Genomic DNA, 12,376 nt, shown 5'->3' with positions numbered 1-12,376 from the left:
TTCTCTCATTGTCAACAATGAGAGAGTTTTTCTCTCTTTGTCAACAATGAGAGTTGCTTTTCTCTCTACAACAGGCTGTTATAAATTAGTAAACAAAAATGTATGTTTGTGATATTGCTAAACCTATGACCAGAAAAATTTTCAACCAATGTTTGCCTTATGATCCTAATGTTTTAGTGACCTAAAAGTTAAACCAGAAATTTGCTGTAGTATCAGAATAAAGTGAGAAAAATAATGTTAGAGAGTGACAGTTTGCACTTTTGACTTAAATGATTGAAGGATTTCACAATTTGCTCTTTCACAGGAAACAAGTTTTAGAAATCAGAAGTTTTTAAAAAATTCTTTCATGGGATACGGGCATGATTGTAGGTTTTTTATATTTTCTGCCCATCGTTAATTGTTCTGGAGAAGGTGGTGGTGAGGAGCCTTCATGAACAACTGCACTTCATTTGATGCAGGTACAGGTACCTGTTTGGAAGGGGACTCCCAGATTTTGTTCAGTCACAAGTCAAATGGTTTTTGACTCGGAAAGCAATTGGTAAGTGGTGGTGTTCCCTACAGCTGTGCTCTTCTGCTTTTCAGTGGTAAAGATTGCTGATTTGAAATATGCTGTTGAAGGAATGTGGATGAGTTGCTGTAGTGCAACCTTTAAAGGGTACACTCTGCTGTCACTGTTGAAGGGAATGAATCTTTATGTTAGTGAATGAGCTGCTAATCAAGAAAGCTGCTTTCCACAGAATGATATCAAGCTTCTTGAACATTGGCGAGCCACACTCATCGGATAATTAAAGAATATTGCATCACATTCCTTATTCGTGCCACGGAGATAGTGGACAGGTTTTGGGCAGTCAGGAAGTGAGCTTCTTGCCTCAGAATTCCCAATCTCTAACCTGTTCAGATTGAACGGAAAATTGGGTGAGCTATGCTTCTTTATTGTATTAATCATTCTTAACTTTGTGAAAAAGCTGCCGCCTTTTTCAGATTTAGAAAGAAGATTTGATGTTAACAAATAAAAATGGGTAAACAGTACAACAAAATATATTGTCTCCCAACTGACAGAGGATATTGTACAGAAGAAAAATTCACTGAGATATCATCAAAGACATCAATAGCAATTACAGGCTGGTTTTAATAACTTGCTCGTGTAAATCTATACAACCGTTACAAAAACAAATAAAGGAAATAATTTTTGCTATACTTTCTGAACAAAATATCAAATAAATAGTCAAACCCGTTATCAAAAGACACTGAATAAGCATGTTTTTGTTCTATTTTGGGAAGTATTACACTAATAGTAAATTATTAACACAAGAAACATTTATTAAAGTTGAATTGTGTTTTCTTGCTCAGGCTTTAGATTCAGTAATTTCTCTTTTCATCTGCCTTCTTTTGTTCAAATAACAGGTCAAAATTCTCTGTGGAAAAATGCTCATTACTTTATAGCTTCAGGCAGTATTTACTGCTCTAACATATCCATCTTCTTGTTTTTTTTGTATCTATATTTCCAGAATCTTGTTCTTGTAAACGTGCCTAATGCTATAATGTAGCAGCAGTTTGTTCAAAGCACCACACTGATTTTTGCTAACAGCAGGTGATACACAAACTCTGATAAATTATTGAACTAGGAGCCCTGCAGTAAGAGAGACATTTCTGCACCCTGCTGCTGAAATAGTGATATGGTCAGCTCAAGTTTCTTTTCTTTCCAGAAGCCAAAGAAGATAAGCTCAGTTTGTTTACTTCTTTAATATATAATGTCTATAACCTGTTTAAATTAATGATGGAAATTAACCTCTGAATGTATAATTACATTGACCTATGTATGATAACTGCTGCAAAATGCACAGCAACTTTTCAACTTTAAATGGAATTTTCACTTTTGATCATTATTTTGTGTTCATTACATTTTGCAATCATTTAGTGTGTTAATTTAAGAAAAAATACAAACATATCAACTAGTAGCCTATATCAACTAGGCCCCTTAAGCCAGCTTCACCATTTTGTAAGATTATGGTTGATCTGATTGTTATCTGAACTTTACTTTCCTGTCTATCTCCTATATCTTTTGACTTATTTGTCAATCAAGAATTTATCTAATTCAACCTGAAAAAAACAATCATGATACAATCTCCAAAGCTCTCTGAGGAAAGAATTCTCTTTATCTTTGATTTAAATGAGATAGTCATTTTCAAACTCTGTATGCCTCATAATAGTGTTTATGTGAAACATTATCTCAGTGTCTAATTTGTCAAATCTTCTAGGCTATGATAGGATTCAATAAGATCACTTCTCATAGTTCTAAACTCATATGCACATGTCTAACTTTTCCAAAAAAAGGTCATCCTTCCATCCCAGACACAAGATAAGTGTACGTTCTCTGAATTGCTTTAAATGCCATTGTATCCTAATTTAACTAATAGGACCAAAACTGTACCTCATACGCCAGATATGATCTCACCTTGTGCCTTGTAAATGGTGATCAGGCTTTGGGGAGTCAGGAGGTGAATAATTTGCTGCAGGATTCCCAAACTCTGCACTGATCTTTTGACGCAGTACTCATATGGCTAGTTCAGTTCAGCTTCTGATCAATGTTGATAGTGGGAGAATCAGTGATGGTAATCTCATTTAATGTCACAGAGAGATGGTTAGATTCTCTCTTGTTGAAGCCTGGCATCTGTGTTGTGGGACTGTCACTTGTCATTTATCAACCTCGATATTGACCAGGTTTTCCTGCATTAGGATATAGCTTCTGTGTCTGATGACTTCTGAGTGGCACTGAACATTGCTCAATTATTAGCAAGCAACATCACTTTTGGCCTCAAGATCGAGGGAAAGTCATTGATGAAGCAGCTGAAAATAGTTGGAACGAGCACATCCCACTCACAGAGCAAAAAAGAGAAAATGCTGGAAAATCTCAGCAAGTCTGGCAGCATCCTTAAGGAGAGAAAAGAGCTGACATTTCGAGTCTAACTGACCCTTTGTCATTAGGGTCAGTTAGACTCGAAACATCAGCTCTTTTCTCTCCTTACAAATGCTGCTAGTGCTGCTGAGATTTTCCAGCATTTTCTCTTTTTTGCTCTGTGAGTGGGATGTGCTCGTTTCAACTATTTTCAGCTGCTTCATCAATGACTTTCCCTCGATCTTTAGGCCAAAAGTGATGTTGCTTGCTAATAATTGAGCAATGTTCAGTGCCACTCAGAAGTCATCAGACACAGAAGCTATATCCTAATGCAGGAAAACCTGGTCAATATCGAGGTTGATAAATGACAAGTGACAGTCCCACAACACAGATGCCAGGCTTCAACAAGAGAGAATCTAACCATCACTCTGTGACATTAAATGAGATTACCATCACTGATTCTCCCACTATCAACATTGACCAGAAGCTGAAGTGGACTAGCCAAATAAGCACTGTGCCAAAAGATCAGTGCAGATTTTGGGAATTCTGCAGCAAATTATTCACCTCCTGACTCCCCAAAGCCTGATCACCATTTACAAGGCATAAGGTGAGATCATATCTGGAGTACAGATGTTGCCAGACTTGCTGAGATTTTCCAGCATTTTTTCTTTTTTGGTTTCAGATTCCAGCATCCGCAGTAATTTGCTTTTATCCACTCACTGAGAGTCCTGAGGAAATTACATCCTTAATTGGCAGTGAGAACTCTGCAATCCATGCTCCAACCCCATGGTGTTCATTTATTTCCCCAAGAAATCTTGCCCCCTCATGAGTTGCCAGCCAACTGGTCCATCACTGTGCATGATAGCTAGTGCCAATAAAATACAGTGATGACTGTGATAAACTTGATAAAGGTGAAATTAGGGTGGGGCTGTTAGTGAGGAATTGTAAGGAAGGGGAGAGAACTGGCTTGCTACACCCCCCACTTCCTGATATGGGGGTCCCTTGATCAGGTACTGAGTGCATTTGAATAAGCTGTCCCCCTAGAATCCTGCAAGCTTTCATTCGCCAATCTTCCTATATTAAGTATATACAGGTATCACCCCAGTGGCAAGATGAGGCACTTAAATTTATTAAAGGAGAAGAAGTAAGGGCCTCAATTGGAAATCTAGCAGGAAGGAAAGCTGCAAGTCATTCTGCCCACATTGAACACAGGGCAAAGGCAGGGAGACAGCAGGATGTGCATCCTCTGCCTGATCACATAGCAGTGGGAGAGGGGACATTAACTTCTGCTCTCATTCAATGAATTACGATTCAAATCATGTTGACAAGATAAAGGAGAGATAGAAGCAGCCAATTGATAGATTCTAATGTAATATTGCTGGAGTGTGAAGGGGAGTCATTGATTCTCTAGTGACAACTGAGCATATAGGATGGAATCAGCTGAAAGCAGTCCCACCCATTTAGGTGTTGGAGGATTGTTTGGGAGGAGGGCAGCATGAACAACTATATCAAGGCAGACTTGGAAATAACAGCTTTTCTGCACATTATGTGCACAGGTTTATCCATGTTTAGATCAAGTTTAGATTTTCAAACCTTGACCAAAGAATGAGTCAATAAGATGATTCACCATTGCCTCTCAAGGGCAGTTATGGATGGACAATAAATGCTGTTCCTTTCCAGTGATATTCAAATTCCATGAATGAATAAAAATAATATAACCATTCAATTTTTCACAACAGATATGGTTATGCTCTTTAGGGGTGCAAATGCCAACTTAATTCAATGTCTGCCAAGTTATTGTATTGATTTCTGACAAAATGCCACTCCTGATTAGACAATTTCAGGAATCTGGGAACTGCACTTGATGGTAATTTGGTTAAACCTAAAATCTGCCAATTCCAAACAAAATGTTTGAATCAATTTTCTCTGAAATGAGTTAAAATGTAAGAATTAAAATGATCTAAGTATACTTTATCAGCAGGGAACCCTGCGAAACCAGCTTGTATCTTGGGAAAATGTGACCAAATAGGTTTAAATTATAGACATATGGGGCCAATTGCTTATGTCTCAACAAATGTTTCTTCATTTTTTTTTCAAAAAGCACTAATTTGTTTTCAAATGAGGATGTAAGGCAGAAGGTTACAAGCTTAGTCTCTGCAGAAACAGTAGAATCATATTATGGGAATTATCATATCATCTTTGATTTGCCTGCCTTGTGCTTGGTTTTTCCCACAGCAAACCAATTAGCAGCCCTCCTCTGGAGTCCCTGAACAATCATGAGGCAATATAGAATCTTTATTTAAAGGGACCCCAGCCAGGGCAATAGTGTTTGGAATTAAAAATCTGCTGTGGCTGAGCTGCAGAAATGGATAGCACAATGGATAGAAAGCGAGCCCTCTGATTTACAGATTCATCCATGGATTCAAGCAAGGTTGAAATGAAGAGAAGCCGTCTTCCATGAGGATGGCAAGGTGAGGCCAATCACCCCGACAATGCTGGCAAGCATTCAAGTTGCTGAGGCAATGAGTAGAAGGAGTGCAATGCTGAGGATTAGGATGCAGTGCTGGATAAGGCGCAGTGACCTCATGAGCAACTAAGTGTCCAACAAATCTCGTTAGAGACAGAAAAAAACCGCAGATGCAAACTCCAAGGGAGACAAGCAGGAGGCTGGAAGAACACAGCAAGCCAGACAACATCAGGAGATGGAGAAGTCAACGTTCTGGGTATAATCTGAAGAAAGGTTACACCCAAAATGTTGACTTCTCTACCTCCTGATGCTGCCTGGCTTGCTGTGTTCTTCCAGCGTCCTGCTTATCTATCATGCAAATCTCAGCTCTCAGCTCAATCACCTCCTTTGCATTTTCCTGCCCAGTCCCTATTGACTTACACAACCCACGGACCCAGAAACTCCTTTCTCTCCAGCTTCCACCTCACAATCGCCAACTTAACAAATGACATACAGTTCATTCTTCACATCCAGTGGCCTCAAATATTTACACATAGTCCTCAGAAATCAGGGAACTGCTGGCAATTCTAACTCTGTGCCTTTCCTTATTGCAGAGGAGAGCTGACCAATCCAGGTAGAGACAGACTTCTTGGAGTGGACATCGAGCTATCAATGGAGGAGGAAGACATGGAGAATGGTAGAATGGTAGAAATACAAGTGTTTACCAATGAAGAGAAAGAGACTGCTAGTGACTTGAGGCTGAATTTTAGCAGCAGATAAGAAGTCCTGTTGCGAGAAAAAGGTAGGACTAGATTTTGCATTGCCGAGGGGACAGGAGGAGTGGTGGTGGTGTGGCAGTGTCTTTGGGGAAGCATTTTACTAGTGGGAGCCAATTAGAAAGCCACCTCAAGTTCAGTGGTCTAATTGAAGCCAGTTGAACACCCATTCATTCCCAATATTTTCAGATAATGGCATTCTGCTAAAGCAATAGAGATTCTATATTGAAATTACAAAGGGAAAGGTGCAAACTGGCAGGGTCACTTCAGAATCCTTTTCTGGAAACCTCCAAGTGTGCTTGCTCCTCATATTCACCTACTATGGTCTGGGAAAATACTGTTAAAATTTTAATTAAATTTTGCTGAAAAAGACACATTTTGCTGAAACATTTTGCTTTGCAAACATCAGGACAATTTGCAAGAATACTAATGTAAAGGACCTATTGGTGAATAAGCTAGCAAATTCTGGATTAGTGGTGCTGAAAGAGCACAGCAGTTCAGGCAGCATCCAAGGAGCTTCGAAATCGACGTTTCGGGCAAAAGCCCTTCATCAGGAATAAAGGCAGTGAGCCTGAAGCGTGGAGAGATAAGCTAGAGGAGGATGGGGGTGGGGAGAAAGTAGCATAGAGTACAATAGGTGAGTGGCGGAGGGGATGAAGGTGATAGGTCAAGGAGGAGAGGGTGGAGTGGATAGGTGGAAAAGGAGATAGGCAGGTAGGACAAGTCCGGACAAGTGATGGGGACAGTGCTGAGCTGGAAGTTTAGAACTAGGGTGAGGTGGGGGAAGGGGAAATGAGGAAACTGTTGAAGTCCACATTGATGCCCTGGGGTTGAAGTGTTCCGAGGCGGAAGATGAGGCGTTCTTCCTCCAGGCGTCTGGTGGTGAGGGAGCGGCGGTGAACGAGGCCCAGGATCTCCATGTCCTCGGCAGAGTGGGAGGGGGAGTTGAAATGTTGGGCCACGGGGCGGTGTGGTTGATTGGTGCGTGTGTCCCGGAGATGTTCCCTAAAGCGCTCTGCTAGGAGGCGCCCAGTCTCCCCAATGTAGAGGAGACCGCATTGGGAGCAACTGATACAATAAATGATATTAATGGGTGTGCAAGTAAAACTTTGATGGATGTGGAAGGATGTACTCTATGCTACTTTCTCCCCACCCTCACCCTCCTCTAGCTTATCTCTCCACGCTTCAGGCTCACTGCCTTTATTCCTGATGAAGGGCTTTTGCCTGAAACGTCGATTTTGAAGCTCCTTGGATGCTGCCTGAACTGCTGTGCTCTTCCAGCACCACTAATCCAGAATCTGGTTTCCAGCATCTGCAGTCATTGTTTTTACCCCATAAGCTAGCAAAGTCAAGTTAGCGGTTGGACACTGCATTACTATGGTATGCAATTCCATGTATCGCCTTCACAAATATGAAGGAAAAACCTCATTGTGTATGTGGAAAACCTGCTCACATCTGGCACGCCTTGAATGTCCTTATAGAAGGTATATGGCTTTGAGAAGAAGCAACAAGTCACTTTGTTCCCATGTATTAGATGCTCTTGCCCTTATAGATGGTGTAAGTTACTTATATGCAAGTTACTGTCCAGAGGAGCCTAAGTGATCAAATTCTCCATATTCTTACAGACCGGGTGGGGATATTTCACAAAGCTGTCACCCTGCCTGCTTTTGTTCTCCCCACTGAGCATATAGTAGACTAGATTGCAGATAGCTTAAAATTGATTACACTTCCACCACCCCCATCCTTGCTTTGTTTCCAAAGAAGAGCCACATTGGGCTCTAAATGTTAACTTTGTTTCCCACTGCACAGATTGGTTAGCTTGCAACATAGAGAGATGCCAACAGAGTAGATTAATTCCCCACACTAGCTGACATTGCCATGAAAGAGTCTCCTTCTCTCTCTTTGCCTGAGGTGTAAATGGGTCTAACTTGGTTTGTTGGTAGAGTTCCGGTTGGAATGCCATGCTTTTAGGAATTCTCATGTGTGTCTTTGTTTTTTTGGATAAGTCAAACAAAGTCTGACCCCATCTACCAACCCCTGAGAAAAGGAACCAGAAGTGACTTCGCCCACAGGAAGTGACATCATCACAGGAAATGACATCACCAATCCAAAGAAACCCAAACATATAAATAGAAAGCAGGACTTATCAGCATTGCTTCATTTGAGGCCCACTGAAGATATTACCTAGTAGGGTGATGAAATGACTGGAAATGAACCTACCAGCTCAACAAGCAAACCTACATCCAAAAATGCTTTCTCCAGCACATTCCATCAGCTAAATATAATTTCTTTTTCTGCTCGTCATGGACTTATTGGACCAAAGAGTCTGATTTCATGCTGTATGACTCTATGACTCTATCACATGGCTTTTCTTTACATTTAACAGCTGAGCTTCCCTTGGTGCTCCTTTCAAACTACTTTTGTTCTTGAATTTTTGTTAACTACCAGCTGGGTTGCCAGGGAATTCCTGTTTAAAGATATTTTTCATATGCTGGTGGTGAAGCAGCGACCTATATTTCCTCTGAGGGTTGGAGCATGCTGATACATTGACTTCTAGTTCCTGAGGTCTCTGTTATGCACAGATTTCAGAGATTCACACAGAAGAAACAATATTCCAGGAAATGTCACCAGACTAGTCATCCTGAAATGTAGGCAAATGTTCAAGACAACCTGGGTTTGAATCCCACCATTGGCAGATGGTGAAACTTAAATGTAATAAAAATCTGAAAGAGAAAGATGGTCAAGTAACCACCATGTAACCACTATTTATTGTCATTTTTTAAAAAAGAAGTGTCTGATTCACTAATATTCTTTATGGACTGAAATCTGTAGTCCTTACATGGCCTCTTCTACACATGATTCTAGAGCAAAGTATTGTGTTTGACTCTTAACTCTCCTCTGGGAATTAGGGATCAGCAATAAAGACTAGCCTTTTTAGCAACCTCCAATCCTCCGGATCAAATTTTTAAAAGTCCTTTGCTTTTTGACTGGCTTCTTCTCTTCTTGTCTACATTGTTTATGGTATAATAGTAGACATTTTTACGAAGGATTCATAGGGTGGGTGTCCAGGTGGCATGCTTTTTGAAGAGTCGGTGCAGACTCAATGGGCCAAGTGGCTTCTTTCTGCACTGTAGGGAATCTATGATTCTATGATTTGTAATTAGTAATAAAACATCAAAACTGTTATTATACATGAACAAAAAGTGCAATATTGCTCTGGAAGGCTTGCACAAATCAGACAAAAAATTTGAGTAAATGCTGATGTTGCAGTTGTGCAATAAGTTCATTGTGGTAATTTCTTAGAATTGTGTTCCTGTTAAGAAACATTTAAATTGTGTTATTTATAACCTATTTACAGGTATTCTACTTGTAAATCAAGTTGAATGTGTAGCGATCACTGCTTGGTTAACCTTGACTTTATAAAATTGGGTTGAAATTGACTAGCTCATAGTGATAAGGAAAACTACACGATTAATCACACATCAGTTTTATTTATTCATTGCATTTCTTATTTACTGAAAGAAGTATTAGAGAAAGGAATGTGCTGCTTTTTGCCACACCTTGTTAAGTTTAAGAATATTTCATATTCAACTGTAATCAGTGTTGCCAGGTTCTGATTGTGTGCAGTGACTTTAGCGAAGCAATCTCACTTGATCTTGAAAGTACATTTGACAATACTGATGCATTTTGGCAAAATTATTTTGGGTGTGTCACAGAAACTACTGTTGTGAATTATAACTGAACAATAACAGAAAAAAAAAATAATAGTGAGTTTCAAAAGTTTTATTTTCTTATTTTCCCACCTTTGTTTCCTTCCTGCTCCTACCTCTGCTCACCTCTGGGCAATTTCTTGCAATTGGTATGGTTGCCAAATCTTTTAAGGTCTTTGGCAAATAAAGCGATTCAATGCCACTGAATGTCAAGTGATGAGATTGAACTTTCTCTTCTTGGAATTTATCATTACCTGGCAGTTGTGTGACCCAAATGTCACTTGCCAAGTATCAGACCAAGTCTGGACGTTGTCCAGGTCATGGACGTGCAATGCCTCAGGCTCTGAGTAGTAGCAAGTGATGCGGCACATTGTGCAAGCATCAGTGTTCAGCCCCACCTCTGACTTTATGATGCAGCAGTACTACTGATTGAGCTGGTCGGGTTCTAAACAACATAGCTGCTAGACCCAATCTGCAGTAGATGGTGAGGGAACCAACAAGAGGGAAAAAACATACTTTACCTTATCCTTACCAATCTGCTAGTTGCAGATGCAACAGTCCATAACAAAAGTGGTAAGAGTGACCACCGGACTGTCCTTGTGGAGAAGAATTCCCACCTTCACATTGAGAATAACCTCCATCATGTTTTGTAGCACTATCACTGTGTTAAATGGGACATGCTTTGAACAGATTGAGCAACTCAAGACTGGGCATCTGAGAGGCACTGTGGGCCATCAACTGCAGCAAAATTGTACTCTAGCACAATCTACAACCTTATAGCCTGGCAAATACTCCACTCAAGCATCACAATCAAGGCAGAGGATCAACTCTGGTTCAGTGGAGAGTGCAGAAGGGCATGCAAGAAGCAGTACCAGGCACACCTGAAGATGAGGTGCCAACCTGGTGAAGCTATCAAACAGTACTACTTGCATGCCAAACAGCACAAGCAGTAAGTGATAGACATAGTTAAGTGATCCCACAACCAATGGATCAGATCTAAGCCCTGCAGTCCTGCCACACCAGCTTGAGAATGCTGGTCGACAATTAAACAACAGCTCCACAAATATCTCCATATTCAATGATAGAAGATCCCAGCATATCAATGCAAAAGATAAAGCTGAAGCACTCGCTGCAACCTTCAGCCATAAGTGCCGAGTGGATGATTCATCTCAGCCTCCTCTGGTGGCCTTCAGCATTACAGATACAGGATTTCAGCCATTTTGATTCACTCTCCATGGTATCAAGAAAGGGTTTGAGACGCTGGATACTGCAAAAATTATTGGCCCTGTGCTCCAGTACTTGCTGCTCCCTGAGCCAAGCTGATCCAGTATGATTGCATTCCTGGCATTCACCCAACAATGTGGAAAATTATGCAGGTATGCCCTGTCGACAAAAAGCAGGACAAAAGCAACCAGCCTATTACTGCCCCATCAGTTTACTCTTGATCATCAGTAAAGTGATGGAAGGTACCGTCATCAGTGCTTTCAAGCAGCACCTGCTCACGGTGATGCCCAATTTGGGTTCTGCCAGGACCACTCTGCTCCGGACCTCATTACAGCCTTGGTTCAAACTTGGACAAAAGAGATGAATTCCAGAGGTGAGGTGGAAGTGATAATCCTTGACATCAAGGCTGCATTCAACCAAGTGTGGCATCAAGGAGTCCTAGCAACACTGGAATCAGTGGGTGGTTGGAGTCATATCTGGCACATAGGAAAATGGTCATGGTTGTTGGAGGTCAGTCATTTCAGCTCCAGGACATCTCTGTAGGAATTCCTCAGGGCAGTGTCTTAGGCCAAACCATCTTCAACTGCTTCATCAATAACCTTTGCTCCATCATAAGGTCAGAAGGGGGGATGTTCACCAATGATTGCACAAAGTTCAGCATCATTGCTTCTCCACAGATACTGAAGTACTTCACGTCCAAACATAGAAAGATCTGCCAGGTATGGGCAAGTACCATTCAGTCCACACTAAATGCCAGGCAATGACCATCACCAATAAGAGACAATCTAACTACTGCCCCTTGGCATTCAATGGTGTTACCATTGCTGAATCCCCCACTATCAACATCTTGGGGGTTATCATTGACCAGAAACTCAACTGGACTCACCACATAAACACAGTGGCTATGAGAGCAGCCCTGAGGGTACGAATACTGCAGCAAGTAACTTGTCTCCTGACTCCCCAAAGTCTTTCCACCATGGACAAGGCACAAGCCAGGAGTGTGATGGAGTACCCCTCACTTGCCAGGATAAGTGTCCCCAACAACTCTCAAGAAGCTTGACACCATCCAGGACAAAGCAGCCTGCTTTATTGGCATTTGATCCACAAGCATCCACTTCCTTCATCACAAATGCTTAGTAGCAGCAGTGTGTACTATCTACAAGATGCACTGCAGAAATTCAACAAAGATCCTCAGACACCATCCAAACGCACAACTACTTTCATCTAAAAGGATAAGGGAACATTATCACCTTCAAGTTCCCCTACAAGCTACTCACCACCTTGACTTAGAAATTTATTACTGTTCTTTCACCGTCACTGGGTC

General features: G+C 41.1%; 1 protein-coding gene and 1 long non-coding RNA gene across 3 annotated transcripts in view; one reads left to right on the top strand and one right to left on the bottom strand.

The window, feature by feature from the left end:
* arhgap15 (Rho GTPase activating protein 15) overlaps positions 1-12,376 on the bottom strand; it is a 753,427-nt gene that overhangs the window by 471,499 nt on the left and 269,552 nt on the right. The window lies entirely within an intron of this gene.
* Positions 809-9,186, top strand: LOC140482366 (uncharacterized). The gene is made up of 3 exons (XR_011961710.1): positions 809-915; positions 5,957-6,144; positions 8,125-9,186. It is a non-coding gene; the product is annotated as an uncharacterized lncRNA (long non-coding RNA).

This window comes from Chiloscyllium punctatum, chromosome 10 (assembly GCF_047496795.1).
Source record: "Chiloscyllium punctatum isolate Juve2018m chromosome 10, sChiPun1.3, whole genome shotgun sequence".
Lineage (NCBI taxonomy): Eukaryota > Metazoa > Chordata > Chondrichthyes > Orectolobiformes > Hemiscylliidae > Chiloscyllium > Chiloscyllium punctatum.
Note: the sequence above shows the minus strand (reverse complement) of the source record. Positions and strands in the feature narration are given on the sequence as shown.